At 38.6% G+C, this 23,276-nt stretch overlaps 1 long non-coding RNA gene across 1 annotated transcript; it reads left to right on the forward strand.

Moving 5' to 3' along the window:
- Positions 1–16,817: 16,817 nt before the first annotated feature.
- On the forward strand, positions 16,818–21,826 carry LOC122465712. The gene is made up of 3 exons (XR_006290734.1): positions 16,818–16,941; positions 17,506–17,574; positions 19,982–21,826. It is a non-coding gene; the product is annotated as an uncharacterized LOC122465712 (long non-coding RNA).
- The last annotated feature ends 1,450 nt before the right edge of the window (positions 21,827–23,276 follow it).

The following is a 23,276-nucleotide window of genomic DNA, read 5'->3' on the forward strand; positions in this document are numbered from 1 at the left end:
TTTTAAAATACATATACCTAACATAGGTTGATACTTAGGAATCATTTAGGGCATGATTGTATAAAATGCATGAGACCATGTTAAGGTCATGGTGAATCTGTTGCAAAATAGTTTGAGATTAAACCTAATAGTCATCCTGACATTGTAATACAATGTGATTAATCTAAAATAGTAGAATTTAAATATGTTCCCTAATATACCAGGTTGTTTACAGCTACACAGTCCGAGATAAATGATTAGCTCAGGATGAATCCAACAAGATATTCCATTTGGACTTGGAAGGTTTACAAAAAAAAGTCTTTGTTGCTTCTGACACATTTTAGTTTATTATTCATCTCAGTTTATTGAATTGGTTCATTACTAGCAGCTTGCTTAGCTGTGCTCACTCTGTATGCCAACAGTTGCTATACAGATCCTTTTATTGCACTACATTTAAAATCATCTGATTACTCACTTATTTTTGTTTATCAAATACAACTCCTAAATTTTATATTCCTGTGAGGAGAGCCTTTATCAATATGTTCTCAGTAACTGAATAGTTCTGCACAGAATATTCTAAAGGCCCAATCCAGCAAGGTGTTGAGTTTCCATGTGTATTAAATACATTCAGCACCTTGAAAGAAATGTTCAGTTATTCTCAGAATTAGTTGTTATTTCTGCTTGTGACCCCAGGCTGGAAAATGATAGATATTGGATGTAAGGAAAACAATGCTACAATAAATCTGCCCTTTTTCTAGGCTAATGAGGTTGGGTATTGGAAGAATAATTTGCAAAGATATTCCCCTCTCTCAGTTTATATATATCTTGTGCTTCTTATTTTAGTACTGATATATTTGTATTGTCTCCTTGGCATCACATAAAATTCTATCCTGCCAAGTCAGAACTCACATCCTCACACCACCTCAACTTGGGAGAACAAGAAGAAGAGACCTTTAAAAAAAAACTATTTTAAAAGAAAAAAATCCAAATAAACCAAAACGTCCTTCAAAAACAACTTTAAAATGATGTCTATGATTAAAATAACTCTGCACTAATCCATCACACAAAACAGATACAAAAAGGATTGGGGCTGGAAAAGGTCAATCATGTAGAACAAATTAGATTTGAGTATTCAAACTTGCCTGTGTAAAGCAAGGTCAATCACAATTGTTACTGGTTGGCATTAATCTGTCCAGAATTCATGCTTGATATAGAGTACATTTAATGCTGAGAATGAAAAAGAATTATATACACTCTGTATCCTTAAAAAACAGACTGAACTGACTTCAGGGTGACAGCTCCAGTCAAGACCATTAGCTTGCAAAAGCACATTCATTAAGATAGCACAAAGAGCAGATGACCTTTTGAATTTGTAAAGCTGTTGAGAAAAAACAGGAAGGAAGCAGTCAAAAATAAGGAACATGGTTCTGAATTGGGGGAAGATGTATGCAAGGGACACTTCATAAGATGGCCATGTCAGCTCTGAGGGGGTTATCTGTAGGATGCCTAATGTTAGAATATCCAGTCTCACACTTTTAAGACCGAATGGAGCACAGACCATAACTGGTGGATATGGGAAAAAGGGGGCTACACTATCTACCCAAGAAATCAAAGACAGTGACTGACAAGCTGCTTGCCAAAAAAGTCAGGGAGAAAGAGATGTGCAGCCCAGAGTATGCATTCTTTATACATGTAAATTGGAGCTGGGTGAATATTGGTTTTTTGATTTGGTGGCTGAACCAAAAAAAAAAAAAAGATTTGGGTTGAATGAAATGTTGTGTTTGACTGAAAACAAAATGTTTCATTCAAAACAAAATATAGTTTCAAAATGGAAAGTCATAACATTTCGTTTTGAAAGTGTAATGACACGAGTTGTGCCTATCTAGTATAGATTTTGCTGAGCAGAAGATTAGAGCTGTTAGGCAAACCATAGGGCAGATCCTCAGCTGGTTTAAATTGACAAATGCTGTCATTCTGATCAGGTAAAATTTTATACCACATTGTATTCACTTTGCACTGGTATAAATGACATAAGGCAACAGAGAAGCTAGACTATTATTTCTAATTACACTTGTCTGTGAATTTCGTGCAGACCAACTGGGAGAGGTCAAGCTACCTTCAACCTCTAAGAAATTGTCTACATTTGTGGCGGTGTGCAGGGAACATGTAGCTACACGCCACAGTGAAAGTCAGGCTGCATCCGCACTCACTGTGGTGTGTAGCTACCTGAGACAGTGAAAGGTTCTGGCAGGAGGGACGCAGCGGGGAAAGGCACCAGCAGGGGGATGGCAGTGGGACACTTTGCTGTTGAAAATAACAGTGTAGATGTGGGATGCACTGTTTGGGTGTGTAGGGAGCCCATAGAGCGTGCATACCGTAGGGTTCAGCTATGTAGGGCACACTAGCTCTACTCTACTTGCCGAAGCAGTGCCTCACCATCTATACCGCTATTTATATCACAGTTGTCAACTTTCGTGCAGTAAATAAGCACACCGACTTTCACAATAAGCCAAAAAATCAAGCTAATCCCATTTCAAAACAAGCCAGTTCCTAAGAACCCCAACACTCTATGTGACTATATCCCCCCGGCGTGTAGTCTGGGACTGTGGTGGACCTACTGTGCACCCCTGACTCTCTCCCCTACTTGCCCTTGCTTTCCCCTTGCCTCTGCTTGCCGGGAGCCAATCAAAAAAAAAAAAAAAAAAAGAAGCAACAAGCAAAAAGCTACAAGCAAAAATAGCCAACAAGCAATTCACAAGCCAATTAAGCCAAAAACAAGACCAATTTCTGCACTTTTTTTGTGGGTTTGGCATGTCTGATTTATATCTATGATAGCTGGGCATGCGGAGTCTGTGCTCGGCACACTGCTGTAAGTGTAGACATACTGAAAGAAGAAGTAACAAAAGAGGAATACTTAAAGGATACCAGGATGTTCAGGATTCTTGGTAGTAAGAAGTTGTCTCCAATATACTGTATCACTTTTAGGACAATGGTCAGGATTCAGGGTAAATGCCAAATCACTACACTTGGAAATTGCATGTAAGGAACAAAAGGTGATGATAAGTTTAACAAAAATCCTTTTAAGGAACTATTTGTCTTATGAGACTGGCTGACTGCCTGACAGTTTCATTTTTGTAATGATAGTGTATATTTGGTGTTTCTGGTCTTTATAACCTACCTGCTAAGAACTGGATTAAATTTACCAACTAATTTCAGTCCTTCCACTCTGCCCCACATGTTTGCAATGGAGGAAAATATGCTTCATTCATTTTATAATCACCTCCAATTTACATAGTTTTGATTAACTGTATATGACTAACTGCTTTGTTTCATTTTTAATTCCAGTTAATAATAGCTAGTCAATAACAGCTATTCCAGTTGTTCTGAGTGCTTTAACAATAATGAAAATTTACGGCACATTTACAAATAAAACAAAATACAATAAACCGTACTTATCTCCTAACTAGTCACACACTGAGAAATATTAATACAATATAAATGCCTCACTCATGCCCAACCAGCCTCAATCTGTCATCTCCCCATATATATGTCAGGTGCATTTTCTTTGCCAGTGTGTCTAGAAAGCTAACAAATCCAGGCTTTGATGAGCCAGGGGAAGGTGAATACTAAGCTCAGAAGCTTTCCCAGATAATGCTTGCCAGCAGATACTTCTTGCTTATACCAAGGGAGTTGCATCTCAGTCACCTCAGCTGCTCCAGTATTGCTTGAGGAAAGAGCCACTCTCTCACTCAGCGTGGTCCCAGTCCCTTTAGGATTTCATATGTTAAAACTGAAATACCTTAAACTCTACTGGGTAGCCCCTGCTATACACTGAGCTAACCGTTGCCTTCAGGTCTTGTTAAAGGCACTCATAACCACACAGGAATAGGATCCTGAAAACACTTATGTATGTGCTTAAAGTGAAGCACATGATTAGTCGCACTGATGTTAAACATAGAGGCCAGCTGGAGGACAACAGTTCCATTTCACAGCAACATTTGAGGTTTCAAAATTTGTTTTCATTCCACACTGGAACAAAACTAAAATATTTAGAATGTTTTTGTGAAACAGAATTGTGTGAAAGCATCTGTTTTGGAGCAAAAATGGCAGATTTTGGATTTAGGTCTTGTTCTTACACAGTGGAAATGACCTGAAACCTTTCATTGAAAATTTAATAAAAACCAGTAAGTCTCTGTGAAACATTTCCGCTTTGACAAAAACAGCACATTTAGACACAAATACATTTAGTCAACAATTCCAACCCGCTCTAGTGAAAAACACTAGTCGCGTGCTTAGAGTTTAGCGCACAACTACGTTTTGGCAATAGGGAGAACAAGGGTTTGTCCACACTGCAGTTGGGAAGTGTGGTTGCAGCACATGTAGACACACCTGAGCTAGCTAGATGTAGCTATATTAAAAATAGCGCAGGTAAGAATAGCAGTGAAGCCCCTGATGGGGCAGTACAGTCAGTGGCACTGGTAAGTCTTGTCCTCCTGGGACCCTAGCAACATGCTCAAGCACCAAGTTATACCTTGAGCTAACACTGCAGTGAAAAGAAGTTCTTAGGCTTTACCTTCGCTGCAGACTTATCTCAGCCTCAACTGCATTTTTTTTCCCTCAACAGCCGCTGCATTAGCACATGCACTTGCCTGTGTCTGTATGACACAGCAAGGTAGCCACCACGCCCTGAGCCATCGGCAGCCCATGGTGGCTGTTAATGTGTATTGCTACCCCAAAGTAACTGTTAAAAATGTGCAGCGATGGGCAATCACAATGACTGAGATGTGACTGTTCTCCAATCCCTTTCCATAAGCCCTCTAGGCACCATTCCTGTGTACTATCTGGCCATCTATTTGTGCTTTCACCAGAAGTGGATTATCTATCTACCTCTGTTCAGTGTCCAGCTTGCAGTTTGCCTGCTTGTGTTTCTCCAGCTTCAGCCATCTCTGCTGTTTGATACAGCAGAACAATGCCCTTGGAACAGTGAAACTCTTACTTCTTTAAAACTTTCCAACCCAAAATGTTTCCCCTCCTCTCCGACACTACATTAGTGCGTGCAAATGAATTTTTAGTGAGAACCAGTGACCCTTTGTTAGCCTGTTCTCAAGGCTGACTCATTCAAAAATTTAAAGGTAGGTAAATGTAGCAAAGTGCAAGATTTTAAAAGAATTTTCTTCTCCTCATACTTTTCTTACCATACAGAGCATTAAGAGAATACTTTATAATTAATTTTTGTTTTCCTTTGAATCATATCCTTCTATTTTGTGTTATTTTAGTTCACTTCAATTCTTCTTTTGATGGTATTTGCTACATACCCACACAAGGAACCTACTCAAGTTTTCTCTCCATTAAACAGCCTCCCACAATCCTCAGAGCAGACAGACAAGTTGCCTGACAACACCCTGCAAATGTGAGCATGGAGTGACGCAGTGAGGTGTGGCACTATTAATCGTGGGATACGCTCCCAGATAGTTGTATTGTTTGTCACACCCTGATATGGTGCCAGTGCGGACGTAGGGAGTGACGGCATAGTACATGTGGTTGTGCTCTTATGGGTTATGCTACCATGAGTTAGTAACCCCTCAGTTGTTTGCCCTGCAGCTAGCATGAAGTGAAGAAATAGGCTTAGTCTGTTTTCTTGTCAAGGCATCTTTCTTTGAGCTGACTGCTTTTAACAATAAACAATAATAATCTAGAACTGCAATATATGCATATGTATTGGACAGTGTTTGGGAACCTGATTAATTTATGTCTGCTCCTCCTTTGCCCATTTCCAGTGTATGGAAGTAGCCCCTTTATACTTCTCACATTCTTTCATATTTCAGCATTTATGTAATAATAATAATAAATAAATCAATTAAAAAAATTGGCACATAATCTTTCTAAATGGCACTAAAAAAAGAGAGGGTACTTTGACAACTATGGGTGGATTTATAATATTTGTTCTTGTTCTTGGATGCTCCAAGTCTTTGTTTGCTTCCAAGTGTTTATTACTGTATGATCAAGCATTGCTGATAATGCTACTGTGGTTAAGGCCAGAGGATTCAGCAAACTTGCATAACTCTCTCACCTTTATCATCCCTGCACATGAACACCCAATCTTGCTGTGGGATCTGTCTGGGCAGGAGTCTGCCCCCCACTGGGACTCATGGGTGCACAAGTTCACCTGCATAGATCAGACTGCAGGATCAGGGCCTTTCTCTGAGAGTAGTACAATTAATCTTCCCTCAAAATGGTAAGAGTCCATTACCTTATTTGTGGTGAAATCTTTTTTCATAGCTTAAATTCTGATTATTTTTTGAATATTTTTAAGCATTAGCTGTAGCTGATAGAAGCTGAATTCTTCCATGTGAAGAGTTTAAATCAAGACTGGATGTCTTTCTAATGGATATGCTCTGGCTCAACCAGGAGTATGGGTTTGATGAAAAAAGTACTTGGTGAAGTTCTATGGCCTATGTTGTTCAACAAGTCAGACTAGATGATCCCTTCTGGCCTTAAAATCTATTAATCAAAGTCCCTGTCAAAGTCAATGGGAACCTTTCCATTGAGTTCAATGAGCTTTGGATCAGGCCTGAACCCTCTATTGATATGTAGCAGGCACATTTTAAAAAAATAAACACACAGAATTTCTGTTGCCAAAATTCACTAAGTTATGAAAACAATCATTGAATATGGCTATGATGTTTACAGAGGGAAGGTATGGGAGCTCTTTAAGGCTAGATCCTTTACAATAGATTATGCAGGTTTACTTTTGGTTGCTCACTGATGACAGATTTATGCCTCTTGCTAAATGATATATGTGAAGATTGTTATTGTTATTAAGTTAACTACCAGATTTCTATGTAATATGATAATGTGAGTTTAAATATGATAGCGAGTGACATGTGCTGACATTATCTTGCCCTGATATGTAAAGTCTTTGTTCTGCTGACAAGGAGAATTATCAGCAGAATGAAAAAATAAAGTAACAAAAGTGCCAAGATACAAGCTGTATTGAGGGGAGTACAGTGAAATAAAGGAACATGAAAACGCTTTCTGTTAACAAACAGGAAGGTAAAATCCTTGTGATTTACCCGCTTTGCCTGGACTAACATGCCAGTGATGATTCTTGGGATCTTATCTATTACCTTTGTAAAACCACAGATGTGCATGGCACCTTACAAAAGTAAAATGGAGTCCCTGACCCTGTTTACAATCTAGTGTTTGGTCTTGCAAAATACTTACAACTGGGCATAACCCTAATGTAAGAGAAGCACAATAGAACTAGACTCTGATTAAAACTGATAGAAATTTTCAGAACAAGAGGTTTTTTCATCAGAAAATGGCCTATTTTCAAAACCAAACTTGTTCGCAAAAATATTTTTCATATTCTGTAAATAGTGTGCTTTTTATTTAAAATTTTTAAAAAAAATATTTATCTCAAAATACCTTTTTTTTTTGTTAAATGAAGAATGTTGATAACTTTTTTGAGAATGTTTTAGATATTTTTCTGGAAAAGCAAAAAAATATTTTTGAACATTTTGTAATGAAAACAGACAATTTATTTGCAACAGCTTCTCATTGTTTGATCAGCTGTGATGTCACTTGGAGACATTTGCGGGAGAGGAAAGGAAAGGGATGACAGAGGCAGACAGTCGGTGATATCGCCCCTTTGACATCAATGGCAAAACTCCCACTGACTTTAATTGGGCCAGGATTTACCCAAGGAGTGAACAGTCATTGCGAGAATAATAAAGTAAAACTATTTCCCCATGTTTATTCCTTCCCCCCCCCCCCCAATGTTCCTCACATATTCTTGTCAACTGCTGGAAATGGCCCATCTTGATTATCACTACAAAAGGTTTTTTTTTCTCTCCTGCTGGTAATAGCTCACCTTACCTGATCACTCTTGTTACAGTGTGTATGGTAACACCCATTGTTTCATGTTCTCTGTGTATATAAAATCTCCCCACTGTATTTTCCACTGAATGCATCCGATGAAGTGAGCTGTAGCTCACGAAAGCTTATGCTCAAATAAATGTGTTAGTCTCTAAGGTGCCACAAGTACTCCTTTTCTTTTTGCGGATACAGACTAACATAGCTGATACTCTGAAGTATATCTTGTGGACTTTTAGCACTTGAACTATTAGTGCACTTAAGCAGCAGCTGCTTTAAACACATGAAATGATCTGGAGGATGGTGTGGATTGTACCCTCAGCAAGTTTGCAGATCACACTACTCCGGGAGGAGTGGTAGATACGCAGGAGGATAGGATACAGAGGGACCTAGACAAATTAGATGATTGGGCCAAAAGAAATCTGATGAGATTCAAGAAGGACAAGTGCAGAGTCCTGCACTTAGGATGGAAGAATCCCATGCACCGCTACAGACTAGGGACCGAATGGCTTGGCAGCAGTTCTGCAGAAAAGGACCTAGGGGTTACAGAGGATGAGAAGCTGGATATGAGTCAACAGTGTGCCCTTGTTGCCAAGAAGGCCAATGGCATTTTGGGATGTATAAGTAGAGGCATTGCCTGCAGATTGAGGGACGTGATCATTCCCCTCTATGCAACATTGGTGAGGCCTCATCTGGAGTACTGTGTCCAGTTTTGGGCCCCACACTACAAGAAGGATGTGGAAAAATTGGAAAACGTCCAGCGGAGGGCAACAAAAATGATTAGGGGACTAGAACACATGACTTATGAGGAGAGGCTGAGGGAACTGGGATTATTTAGTCTGTGGAAGAGAAGAATGAGGGGGGGATTTGATAGCTGCTTTCAACTACCTGAAAGGGGGTTCCAAAGAGGATGGATCTAGACTGTTCAGTGGTAGCAGATGACAGAATGAGGAGTAATGGTCTCAAGTTGCAGTGCGGGAGGTTTAGGTTGGATATTAGGAAAAACTTTTTCACTAGGAGGGTGGTGAAACACTGGAATGCGTTACATAGGGAGGTGGTGGAATCTCCTTCCTTAGAGGTTTGTAAGGTCAGGCTTGACAAAGCCCTGGTTGGGATGATTTAGTTGGGGATTGGTCCTGCTTTGATCAGGTGGTTGGACTAGATGACCTCCTGAGGTCCCTTCCAACCCTGATATTCTATGTTTCTATGAAATCCTCTCACCTGATTTTCAGACATGCTCACCCATAGCTGCTATTGATTTCCAGTTTGTTGCCCAACACCTGGGAGAATCAGGCCAATAATGTTTTTAATACAAAAAAGCTGTAAAAAGGTTAATGCATTTTTCTAAATAACTTTAAAAGAGATCCCCACATAGGATATTTGCAATTTTAATTGAAAATGACCACCCTGATCTCAGGGGCCTGAGGTGGATGTTTAATCAGATCAGCCTGGGAAAGAGAACCCAGAGGATCCTGAGAGGAGTAGGCTAGGGGAGGAGGAGAGAATTATCTGCCTCTCTGCTCCATTGGCTGGGTTATGGTGAGGGAGGGGAGAATTGATTGTTGCTCATGCCCTACCCCGCTCCCCTTCCTCTATGTGAAGCCCACAAGGATATGCAGCAGAAGTTTATGCGCCACCGCCCCTCGTATAGAATGGAGATATAATTTGAACTGTATTTCCAGGATGCTGTGGGTCTGACTGATTGCCAGGTTTTTGGATCAGGAAGGAATTTTTCCCTCCAGGCAAGACTGACAAGGTGTTTGGTGAAAAGAAAAGGAGGACTTGTGGCATCTTAGAGACTAACAAATTTATTTAAGCATAAGCTTTTGTGATCTACAGCTCACTTCATCAGATGCAACTCAGGAAAGCTTATGCTCAAATAAATTTGTTAGTCTCTAAGGTGCCACAAGTACTCCTTTTCTTTTTGCAGATACAGACTAACACGGCTGCTACTCTGAAAGGTGTTTGGTAGTTTTTTTCACCTTCCTCACAGCATCATAGAGGCCTAGTTTAGGGTTAACAAGGAATTAGGACAGGATCTAAATGTTTTAAAAGTAGAGTTTGAAATTGTGCCATAATGCCCAGTGTGGGTGAAACTCAAAGGGCCAGCTCCTAAAGGTTGCATGAGACTTGTAGAAAACTGTGGAACCCTACTAGCCTGGAGGAAGAATTAAAGACTTTTTAAGTCTTCACAGACTGAGGTTCCCCTTCATGTGCACGTACCCTGATTCCCTCTTGTAGGAGAGGTGGGCTAAATCTTAGGGGGTAAACTAGAGGGGGCCAACCCTGAATATTGCTTATTTATAGCTTGGAAGGATTATGTTTTTATTGGGAAATGTCAGTAAAAGCCAATTGCAACCACACACACTCAAACTGATGAAAAACTGTTTCCACCAATAAGAATAGAAATTTGCAGATGGCAAAGTAAGAAAAATGCTGCTTGAGAACTTATTAGAGTTTGATTTAAGGATATTCATGTTGTATATTTTGATATGTAGCATTGAAAACTTGTGTTTTAATTGTTATAAAGATTTAACATTTTGAGTCTAAATATCTACTTCCATCAAATAATTATCTGAACCCCCCCATGAATTCCTGTAACTGTGAAAATTTGAATTGATAAAAATTGAAAAAAAAATGCTTGAAACCCAGAATTGTGCACAACTGTGAAAATTTTTGATTGATAAAATTGATAAAAATAGAAAAAGATTCTTAAAAATAAACATTGATATTATCCATTCAAATTATAAAAATATCGAAACTGAATTCTGCCAAGCCTACATATTTAGCATAGAGGCCACTTAATACCACACTATACCCAAATAAATGCCTAGTATTTGGAGTTGGGAGGGTGTTAGCCCTCTAATTTAAAATCAGTCCCTGTGTCTGTATTATTCTCCTGCATGTCTTGATCAGTAATGCAATTCATCTTGTTTATTGGATGTGTGTGCTAAAGTCTATTGATTGTTACAACTGAATACAGTACAGTTACACTGTTGTGCTAATAAGGGAGAAAGAGGAACTTCAAGAACTTCTTGTTCTTGTATGAGACCTGGAGGAACAAGTTGTAACTCTTGCATCTGTCTTGTTTTCTGTGTATCATCATTGCAAACTAAACATCTGTTAAGTAAGACTTGGTGTGTTAATTAGGAGTTTGGAGGAAACTGTATATCATTTTCACAGTTACTGCATATTACAGGGCTGCTTGTGATATATATCACTTACTAAGATGAAAAAAAGTGAAGAATGTATTGTTCAGATGTGTATCAAGCTTTGTCAAGCACTTCTCAATGTTTGAGGAAAGACCAGTCTTGGTCAGACCATGAGATTACATGCAAAATACTGTACTATTATAATAATTTAATGCCCCAGAATGTTGCAAACTGCAAAATTGAACTAGTTCTTCAATTTAAAATGGATTAGACAGTTCAGGAGCTATATTAAAACCAAAACAAACAAAAATTTGCTATCTAAGTGTCTGACTTAAGCTCCATTCTTCAAGCATTTACTACTGGATGCAGTACTTATTGCCATGACTTCAATGGGACTAGTCACAGTAGCTAGCACTACACTCAGTAGGTAGTAAGCTCCCGTTACTGCAAAGATTGTGCGTATTTAGCTTTATGAACTGAGAGTAGCTCCACTGACTTCAATCAGACTATTCACAGTACATAAAGTGAAGAATATGAGTAAATCTTTGCAGGATTGGAGCCCAAGTGATTGCACATCACTTGCATGGTACTACTCACTGAAGTACAGTGTTTGTAACTGCCTTTACTAGAATGTACAGTAATAAACTCTACATTTGGTATTGAGTATTGGCCGAATTGGCTCATAATTTGCACAAACTGGCATATAAACCAGAAAAAAGTGGGTAATATTATTATTATTATGGTTCCCCAACAGTGAAATACCAAGAGGTGGGAAATTAAACTCAGACCTCCTTTAATAAAATATTTTAAAAATGTTGTTGTTTTTTTTTACAAGGCCAGAGGCACATTTCACACCTCTTTGGCTGGGTGGCCATTGCCTTCTTTCTCTTAACATAGTCCTTATAAATCTAGGTTTGGTAAAATACATGTATGCAACAAAGTAATTTCGAAGTTGTGTGGGTGTCTTTTCCCCATCTAGGTTTTCTTGTACTTTTCTGACAGAATGCTTATTTAATTTGCCAGCTTGCCTTTGCCACTATTATTGTGGTACTGAACATTCATTCCAGTAGCTAGTTCTACTAGTTTCACCCATACTGTTCATCCAACTGCTTCCCCATGCCATGCACCATTTACTGACGCAAACTCTCATATTTGTCATCCAAAAAGGTATTCAGAAAAGTCATAGCAATTATGGGATTAAAGATAATCTATTTCCTGTTACAGCCATGCCCGACATACTGCTCAGGAATAAGGATGACTCAGACTTATGCTCTTCCTGTGTGGCCAATGCTGTCAGTCTAATACTGTGAGGACTAAAAATAAATGATCCTTTCCCCCACTCCACTTCTCAAACTGATAACTTAATGAAACCAACCTTAAATATTTTCTTCTAAAGGGAAAAAAAAGATGAAAATTATCTGCAGAATTATCAGATGCTTTATATTTAGGTTTCATCCCTACATGCATGTGAGTAGATGAAGACCTGGAGCCAAATTCTGCTGTTGTTTGCATTAGTTTAAACATGGGATAAATCTAGTGACTTCAAGAGTGTTACTCCAGATTTACACTACTTTACCTAAGTAGAATTTGACTTAATCTGTTACAGTTACAAAACTATTCCAGCATAATTGTGTAGAGTAGAATTGTGAAGAGTTGCAATATAGGTGGAATAAATTTGGAAGTTAAAGCTTTATGCTTACATATTACTATTTTGTAAAGTAAGTAAGGGACATGATGGCGTCTTTTATCTTTAGATTTCAAAGTACTTCATCACTATTCATTAACTAAAGCTTGCAACACTGCTATCAGATTCTCATTTTACAGATTGGGAAACTGCCTCTGACTTGTTTTGTGACCTTGAAAAACCTCTTTCTGCCTCAATCAGGAAAAGAATGAATGAATCCTCCTAACTCTCAATTAAGACAGGAAAGTGCATAAAAACCCTCATGAGGTTGCAGTTCTTTAAATAGTTAACTTGAAAAATTTGAGTCGTTTCCATTGATCAGATTGGGACTAGTCATATGGCTACATGTGCTCATGTAAACTGAAATCTTTTGACTCCATCTTACTTCTCTTCCCATCCTATTATGCTTATTTTTGTGATCACAGCATTTAAAACATGACCAGTACATTCTAATTTGGATCTGTAACTGATCTTGCCTTATGAAAAGTCATCAAAAGTTTGAGTACAGTTTAACTCTCGAGACAGATATATAGATAAACGAGTGCTCGTGCGGAGAGTAAAGTGGCTTTATACAGGGAGACATGGCCAGCAGTCAGTGTTCCGGTGTTTGGCTGGGAGACAGCAGGAGTCCCATTCTGTTGTTGGTTGTAGCAGTATCAGAAGTGAAGACGGAAGTGGGGTGAGAAAGAAAAGACAGGTAAAAAAAGGACTAGACTTATCTTTGGTGCTCTGGGTTAATATACAGTAATAATATTTTTTCCTTTATGCTTTCAGTCACTGGTGGCAAGATATGGTTGTAGTGCATGACTGCTGATATATGTGTCATTGTGTTAAACTACACAAAGAACAGGCAGGGCCTGATTTAATTGACTTAAATTGGCTAAAGAAATCACAGCACTGGGTTTTAATTGATTGTACAGGTGCCTCAGGTTAACTATAAAATGTGAAAGAGGAGGCATTTAACTGAGGGTTTTAATAACTATGGCCCTTCTAAGAAAGGTCACACACAGTCACCACTGATAATGAAGTACAGAAACCTTAGTTGCCATTTTGTAAATGGAGGCTTATGGAAATTACTGCAAACCAAATTAGAGAACTACTGTACTATCTCTACTGGCCCCGAAAACTGTGGAGAATCTGAGATATCCAACCATTAATATGTAGCACAGGAACTTTATTCTTTTGTATTTTTGAAGAGATGTACTCATTCTGACACATGGAATAATTACCTTAATAGTGCCCTTTCTCTGGAGAAATGTATAGCCAAAGTGATTGAATGATGTTCTCACTTTTGTATGGAAGAAGCAAAACACACCTGTTACATCCCTCCTCAGTGATGTGAGCTCTACACCTCAAACCAAACCTTAGGCCCTGCTCTTTTTGGAGTGTAACCAAACTACAGACAAACAAAGCATGAGTGACTATTTCCTCCTTACTAGACTTTGGTGTCTCCCCTACCAGGCTGTCAGCCTTTATATCTAGCATCCTAACCTAATTGGTTATCAAACATAGCTACCATGTCGTCTCACTCCTTAACATTTCCTTTTCTGTGTCCACAGCCATGGATAGGTGATGAGGGAACTGCAGGTTGGACTGGGGTCTCATGAGACCCATAAGGGTAAAGTAACAATCAAGGCACCATATATATACACCTCTACAGAATACCTCCCCACCCAACCACCACATATACAATTCCTGGAAAATGTGCTTGTAATCCAATCCATAGATAATGCCACCTTGAATATCTATGTAGAAACAAGCATACATTTTTCTACTGGGATATAACAATTTTGCACTAATCACCTACGTATCAAAGTACGTATAGGAAGACAGAATGGTTCAGAAAGAAGAGGATAGGCTGGGAGCTGGGAAATCTGCGTTCTGTTCAAGTCTCTGACAATGACTTGCTGTGCGACTTTGGGCAAATCATTTAGCGCCTCTGAACTTCAGTTTCCCTATCAATGAAATAGGACAAAGGAGGCTTATCCACCTTGTAATGCACTTTGAAATTTAAGGATGAAAACTACTGTACAAGTACTGCGTTATTAGATAATGATGCCATACCCCAGAGAAGTATATGATTTAGAATACCTTCTGCTCTGTGTATTTGTATGTTAACTTGTGTACCCAATTAACATTTCCCCCCTTTAAACCTCTTGCATGTACATCTCAGAACTAAGACACTCACTTCATTTGCACTTTATAGCCTTGGACCCAATTTTGCTCATCATCACAGCACATCAATATAAGTCCAATATAGCTCCATTGACTCCATGTGTCTAGAGTAACTTCCCTTGGATAGCTTGTCATGTCAACAAAGTATTACTAAATTGAATTGGCAGTGGAGAAGCTATCCATGCTCTTTCAGCATACAGTATGTCTGAGAAGGGACTGAAAGCTGCGAGTAGAGCAAACAAACAAAATGAGCACAAGACTGAAATACTTATGAAGCAATAGATCACCTGTAGGCAATCCCATTAAATACTAGTCATTGCAATTAAGTATTATTAATCTTACATCTATCCCTTGGGAGACATCCCAAATAAATAGTTTCTTGATTAACACTATTACAATAATATTGTGACAAATAGGGCAATCTTCCCTAATATCCTGGCTGAACTTTATCCAGTTAAACTTGATATGTTTGGAGTCCATTATATGAAATTAATGATTTATAGATCCTTGTGCACCAGAGATTGTATGTATTTCCATAGGAAAGGTAAATACAGTTCTCCCAAGAACTGAGAGCAGTTGGGGGTGATTAGTCAAAGTCATTCAAGTTGTAACATCTCCCAAGAACCACCACCCCCTAGAGAGGTTCGCATATACTGCTTTAAGCTGGATTCTCCAGGGACCAACAGACAATGAAAAGGTTTTCGGTTAAATAGCCTGGTTGTAAACTGATTCAGGGTCTTCTTTCTGATCCTGCAAATGGAGGACCCCAATCCTTAGGGAAAGATTGGAAGGACTTTGACCTACTGAGGCCTCATAAGGCTGTGTTCTATTGTGAGCAAAGGGTGTGATGTACATGATTCTCTAGGAAACCCCCTGGCTGGGGTTTGAAGAACTGTTCACCTGCCAGAGTCCATTAAAAAGTGTTGGAGTGATTTCTAATAGGCATACTGGCATGCATGTAGCTTCAGTTATGGTTTTTAGTATGTTTTCTCTGTATTGCTTTTACCTTAAGAATAAAATGTCCTTGCCTAGAAAGAACTGTGTGGTAACTTAACTGTGTAATTACACTCTTAACAGTCTCTGAAGATGTCAAGGTTCCTTCCCCACTCTGAACTCTAGGGTACAGATATGGGGATCTGCATGAAAACCCCCCTAAGCTTATTTTTACCAGCTTCGGTTAAAACTTCCCCAAGGTACAAACTATTTTACCTTTTGCCCCTGGACCTTATTGCTGCCACCACCAAGCATCTAACAAATATAACAGGGAAAGAGCCCACTTGGAAACGTCTTTCCTCCCAAAATCCCCCAAGTCCTACACCCCCTTTCCTGGGGAAGGCTTGATAAAAATCCTCACCAATTTGCATAAGTGAACACAGACCCAAACCCTTGGATCTTAAGAACAATGAAAAAGCAATCAGGTTCTTAAAAGAAGAATTTTAATTAAAGAAAAAGTAAAAGAATCACCTCTGTAAAATCAGGATGGTAAATACCTTACAGGGTAATCAGATTCAAAACATAGAAAATCCCTCTACGCTAAACCTTAAGTTACAAAAAGACATAAAAACAGGAATATACATTCCATTCAGCACAACTTATTTTGTCAGCCATTTAAACAAAACAGATTGTAATGCATATCTAACTAGATTACTTATTAACTCTTTACAGGAGTTCTGACCTGCATTCCTGCTCTGGTCCCGGCAAAAGCAACACAGACACAGAGAGCCCTTTTTCCGCCCCCCCTCCTCCAGCTTTGAAAGTATCTTGTCTCCTCATTGGTCATTTTGGTCAGGTGCCAGCGAGGTTGTCTTAGCTTCTTAACCCTTTAAAGGTGAAAGGGTTTTTTCTTTGGCCAGGAGGGATTTAAAGGTGTTTAACCTTCCCTTTATATTTATGACAGAAGAGAAGGCAAAAAAAAAATCCTGCTTAGGCATCACAATCTAGCCAGGGGAATCAGCAGTCTGGAAATACCCCAGTCAGAAAGAAGAGACATGCATATCTCCTCCCAAGAGAAGCAGCAGCTGGGGAACTGGAAGCCTAGAGTGGGTGCCTTTGCTGCACCACAGAGGGTGAATACAGGTACAGTTGCCCTGAGCTATGACAAATACTTCTTGAATAACAGTATTATAATAATTAAACTTATATAATGCTTTCCATAGATCTACAAAGCACTCTACAAATGTGACTAAATACCATTATACTTATTAGAGAAACGGAGGCATAGAGAGATGCTGTACTTTGACCAAAGTCAGGTAGCAAATCAACAGCTGTGTAAAGAATGAGACCCAGTTCTTATGGCATGTACAAAGCCTTGTTTATACATGTGTCCTTGTTGTTGTTATTATTATTATTATTATTAAATATTTATATTGTGGTAATGCCCAGAGATCCTGATCAGAATAGGGACCCAGTTTGCTAGGTGCTGTATAAACAAATAGGTAGACCTGGAGTCTCTCTGAAGAGCTTGAAATCTAAAAAACGAGCAACAGATGAACGGTGGGATAAAAAGTGAGAGAACACCGAGGCACATATACAGATTTTATTCATACACATGCATCTGATATACAAGTTTTGCAATTAGATAAATATTTATCTTCTATTGCCATCTGCCTCACCATCACTGGTCGATTGATTTCTTTTAAGTGTCTCAGTGAGGAGAAGTCTTGGAAAGTGGAGTACACTGTATTTCAGAGGTGAAATGTTCCATTTGTGGTGAGCCTTATAACTTCCCATCTTTTGATAGTGGTTTCAGGAACATTGCTATCTACTAGTATGTTTACACATTAAATAAATGTAACTCTTCCAAAGCACTCGCACAAAACATGCTGTGTAAATCCAAAGTTTATGTGTAAATTGGCCAAGTTACAAAAAAGAAACACCCCCCCCCCCCGCTCCAACCTCCCCCAGCAAAATAAACAAATGAACATTCACAGGGAAAAAAGCCCCAACGAAATCTACAATATAAGGATATTAGAGTTGCCAACCCTCCAGGCTTGTTCTGGAATCTCCAGGAATTAAAGAATCATTAATTAAAGATTGTGTCTTGTGATGAAATCTCCAGGAATTCATCCAACCAAAGTTGGCAAACCTAGGTATTAAACAAGGTGCCATAAAAAACAGTTCTGTTAATCAATTGTGCTCTAATGCGGTATGTTGTTCCATGTGGGCAGACTCCTGAACCCATTTGGAGCCTGTTGAAGCCAACAGGGTTCTGCATGAAATAAATTGTAGGACAGGGGCCTTAGTTCACACCAGCAGTTAAGATGTCTGTTCTACTTTATTAAATTATGAAGAGTAAATCTGAGTGAATAAATAAAACAACCCTATTCCTTATGAATAAGTCATGAAAACTGTAACTAAACAAACTGTAAGATTCACATTTCAGAACAATTAGGAGGGGATCTATCGTTTGAAATGGCTAAGCTCTTTCTAACATGGATGTTTTGATAAATGTCACATGTCCATGTAGTTGAACGATTCTTTCAACTTGTGTTTTTTCTTCTTTAATGGTATATGTGAAAGAGTTTGGATCAGATCTTTTATTATTTGCCTCTGTTATCAGCCTACTGACTTCACAGCAAATAAGCTAAAAGCCCTCTTAATCTCCTTCAATAAATATATCCCATAAATTACTTTGACATGGGGCAGGGAAGTTGTCATGGGTTTTGCTTAGTCTAACGATATGGTGGCAGTATTAAAAAAATGATAGAACAGCACAAATATTAATCCTCATGAGCTCATTTGTCTCATGAGCTCATTTCAGGAAAGTTGTCTGAATTATTTCAATAAAAGAAAAAGAAGAAAATTATAGGTGTGTTCACTCCTATGACATGGTAGTTCATGCAAAATATAGCAAAATATATTGCATTTCAAAATCCAGCTAGTTGTGTATGTTTCTCCATAACTGAAGAATAAAGCTACTTTCTAAGATTTGAATGCTGAAATGCCAAACACTATTTTCATTTTAGAAAATAAAGCATTATGTTGGCATGGAAAGCTTCCAAATCTCAATAAGGCCAAGGAAGCAGCTTGTTTCCTGAGTGGATGTAAAATAGAGGTTATCTCCAGAAAAAGGAAGTGAAATAAAACTTATCAGCTGGGGGCAGTTCATAGTATTTGCAGGATCAATTAATATCCAACTTAGGTGAAATTAATATTTTATTAAATTAATAAACTATATAACCAGAAAAGAAATAAAACCAATGCAAAGTACAAATAATATTGGAAGTGTCAAGCGTATCAAAAGAGAAAAACCATGCAGGTTTGAGCTCGTTTATATAACAGTGAAACTCTGGTTAGGTAGACTAGAGATAGGAGGTGCCAGGAGCCAGTTGCAGTTCCATCAGTTCGGGGCCATCCAGCCGAAGTCACAAGTTAGAGCTGCCCTGAAACAGCTCTGTATTACATCACTATTGTAAGCTCCAGTCCTCCACCAGGACATAGCTCCCCTCTGCTCCCTCCTTCCACTCCTTGTTGCCCTGCCCCTGGAATTCCCCCAGCATGCCTATTGCCTCCCCTTACACGGCACAGGGTGGCCTTAGAAGCCCAGAGCATCTGGCCACTACAGTTCAACTAAATTATGACTGATTTACATTGATCTAGATGAGTGCAGAATCTGTCCCTGTGTATAGGTGAGAGCTTAGACCCCAGTCTTACAAACATTTATGCGTGTGTCACTTCACCCAGATAAATAGCCTCATAATGTTCAATGGGGTTACTCAGGTAAGTAAAGTTACACAAGTTTCTTTGCAGGATCAGCATCTTAGTGTATATAAACAAATTCAGTTACACTTTTGTAAATCTGGACCAATTATATTGAAATTAACACCAATGCAATTGAGAATCAAGTTTGGCCCACTACACATAAGCAAGCAATACAACTGTCTAATCAATTGAATGCAAAGAAGAAAAATGTCAAAACAAAAATATTTGTCTAGATATGAACATGAATTTAGGAGACACATTATGTGGAAACAGGGTGGACACACCAAGCCACAGAACAGTGCTGCTTAAACTTACAAAAAAACCCAAAACAAACAACCCCCCAGCCCATTTAATAAATATTGACTAGTTAGCATGTGACATTTTCTGTAAAATTATTTCTTTTGTGTTTGTGCAGACATTGCTTCCTCCCTCCAGGAGCCACAGAACATGTGTGGTACAGTCAGGACAAGGCACAGTGCTGCTTTCATCTTGCCTAATGAGAGTGAACTGACCTGGAAAGAACTTTTACTGTCTGTAGGCAACAGATAATTGAGCTTCGTTCAATCTCTGGCTTATATTGTTAGGGAAAAGAGAACTGGTTTGCTAGCATCTGCTAAATAATATGATTTCTAATGCTGGCTGCAGATGGCTTATGTGAACCTGAACAGAGGACAGACTTGTTACACCTATGACCATGACTCAAAGCAACCATTTACCCACAAAATGAAATCACTGAAACTTGGTCTTGCCTTCATTGCTCAGAAAAGTGTATTTTTTTCCCCTTCAGGGTAACCAGCATGCATGAGCTATCCCAAGGTAAAAACACGATACTGACCTCACCTACTTTACCTAGGACCTTGTGTCCACTATTTTTTCCCAAGGAGAAAACTCACCTCTTTTTTGGAGAAGGTAAGGCCTTTACCCTTGCAGAGAAAAGGCAGGATTCCCGGAACATCAAAAACATATACTGAAAGGGCAGGTCCTTTTCTTCTGGAGACTTGGGTAAATTAGTTGAAATCTGATTTAGATTTTTAAATGAAAGTAAGAAGAGCTAGTTTTTTCATCAAAACGTTTTTCATTAAAAAAATGTTGATTTGTCAAAACCAAAGCTGTTTGTGAAATAAGTTCAGGTTCAACAAATTTCCCATCTCTCTCAAAAAAAAAAAAAAAAAAAAAAAAAGGTAGAGGAAGAATGCTTTGAAATTGTGAATTGACACTTCTGAAATGAAATGAAAAGTTCTGATTTTTCATTTAAAATGACATTTCATTTGAAAATTTAAGCTAATTGGACTGAAAAAAAATAAGGTTACGTACATACAACAAAGGTCAACACTGAAATAAAATCCTTCAAAATTATCAAAATGACATATTTCAGCTGACCCCAAATGAAAACCTTTTGACTCATGAATCTTTTTCAAGTTTTTGAGTTTTTGTGCTGACTCGAGATGGGAAAAAAATCTCAAGCTCTCAAAAATATTAACGTAATGGGAAAAACCTTTCCCACCTAGCTCGAGTCTTAATATGAGAAATTGTCTTTTTCTGTGTAAGGCTGAGACTACAGAGATCAACTGATATGGTCAGCATAACAGTCACTAGATTTGAATGTTTTCAGTGGAGAGACCTAGTGTAGGCCACAATCCAGAAAAGAATTTAAGCATGTACTTAATTTTAAACATGTGAATAGTCTTGTAAACCTCATCTTCACTGGGGAAGAAAGGTGTGTTCTTAACTCATGATAGGTAATGTAGTAACTAACACAAGGTAAAAATCTTTGTGAATACAAGGCAATTTGTTGGTTTAACATGAATTAGCAGGTTGAGGTAAATCCTAGGCTCCTCCATTCTCTTTACCTTGAGCTGCTAACATATGAAAAACTAGAAACTGCCTTGTCTTCACTAAGATTTTACCTTTTGTTAGTTATCACATGCTACCTAACGTGAGTTGAGAACACACCTTATTTCCCAGTGAAGATGTATCCTATAAAGAGTTTGATTCTGTGGCTATGTCTACAATAGGAGCACTTTACCAGTATAGGAACGCCGGTATAGTATACTGGCAAAGTGCTCCTGGTATAGATTCAGCTACTCAGACAAAGCTGTGCTCGATACCAATATAGTAAAACAACCCCACGCGAGTGAAACAAGCTATACCGGTAAAAGCTCAGTTTTGCTGATATTGCTGCATCTACATGAGGGAATTCTGCCCATCAGAGATCACACCTCTTCATATCCTTGACTAATATAGCTACACAGACAGAAGTCTATAGTGTAGACATAGCCTAGGTCTGGCAAAACTCAAATTCATTTCAGTAGTGCAGATCAAGCACAGCGCCATTTGGACTCACTTGAAATTAAGCACGTGCTAAATGCTTTGCAGGACCAGGGCCTAAATTGTGGCATTTGTGTCCTCCATTGGTCTAAAAGCCCAAATCTGATGATACAATGTAAAATATGCTCATTTTCTCAGATTTTTGCCCGAAGGGATGTAAAACATATGTTTTTGTTTAATTTTAGATTTGTTGTGTGTGTGTTGTCTCTTTACCTTTAATGCCAGTTAGTTTTCTGGTGTTCTTGTTGAAATATGCATGTGTCTGGAGACAGTTCTGATGGGGACATTTTTAGAAACTAATGAAGAAAGTCATAATGTTGTCACAGGTCAGACAAAGGGGCACTGCTAGAGCAGTATAGGAAAGTGGCATGAGTCGGTCCCTCAGCTCTAACCAGTGTTATCAATTCTTTATTTTCAAGATGCCAACAAAGCTCAGAAAAAGGCTAATATTACAGGATGTCTTGCACTTAAGAGCTGGAGTGCCTAGGGCTATGTACTCCTGATTACGAAGGAACCACACCTGGATTAGATCAGGTGATTCCACTATAAGAACATCAGGAAGCTGCAGGGGTGGGGTTGGGTTGTAAAAATTGCCAGAGGTCTGTCAGTAAGCTGGGGAAGGGATGTCCCTGATTGTGCAAGACCAGCAGGGTAATTGTTATGTTTTTGTTTTCAGTTTTGGTTTGTTGTATTGGGAAAATGAAAAAGGAATGAAAGCCTGGCCAGAAGGGCCTGTGAAACTGTTTGCTTGGTGGGAATGTAATGGGAAGGCCCTGAAGAGGGAAGAAATTGTTAGCAAGGCACTGTAGAGGCATCTGTGGCCATTGAGGGGCACATAGGAGGTGGCTGACCCTGCTACAGGCAAGATTCCAATTGCTGTTCCTTGAACATGTGCCAGGAGCAATTAACAACACTTTTGCAGTAGGTAACAGTTCAAGCCTAATTTTACAATAGCTGTCTAATGAGGTGACAGTTCTCATTTTTTTTCTTTGTTATGAAAGAAGGAAAACAAGCAATAGGGAGAGACCTTATCTCACTATCCTTGTTGTTTACAAGTATGGGATACAGCAATAGAATATAGATGGGGAAGGATACTTATTTTGTACTTTAGACAGGAAGCTAAGGGAGTTAGCCTTGGTAGGCACTATCAATCAGGTTGCACCTTTTCTGTTTTTTATCATGTAGTGATAACCTGTAATTAACAATAAAATATTAGCCTCATAGGCCTATAAGAGAGAAAATGCTTCCAAGGGACAAAATAATAATAATAATAATAATAATTGTAAAAACATTTCAAGGAACAAAGTCATGTAATTTTTCTTCATCTAATTAAAAAAATCAAAATATTCCAATGTACATTAATGCAATAAATTGAAAAAGAG

Source organism: Chelonia mydas, chromosome 4 (assembly GCF_015237465.2).
Source record: "Chelonia mydas isolate rCheMyd1 chromosome 4, rCheMyd1.pri.v2, whole genome shotgun sequence".
In the NCBI taxonomy this organism is placed as follows: Eukaryota; Metazoa; Chordata; order Testudines; family Cheloniidae; genus Chelonia; species Chelonia mydas.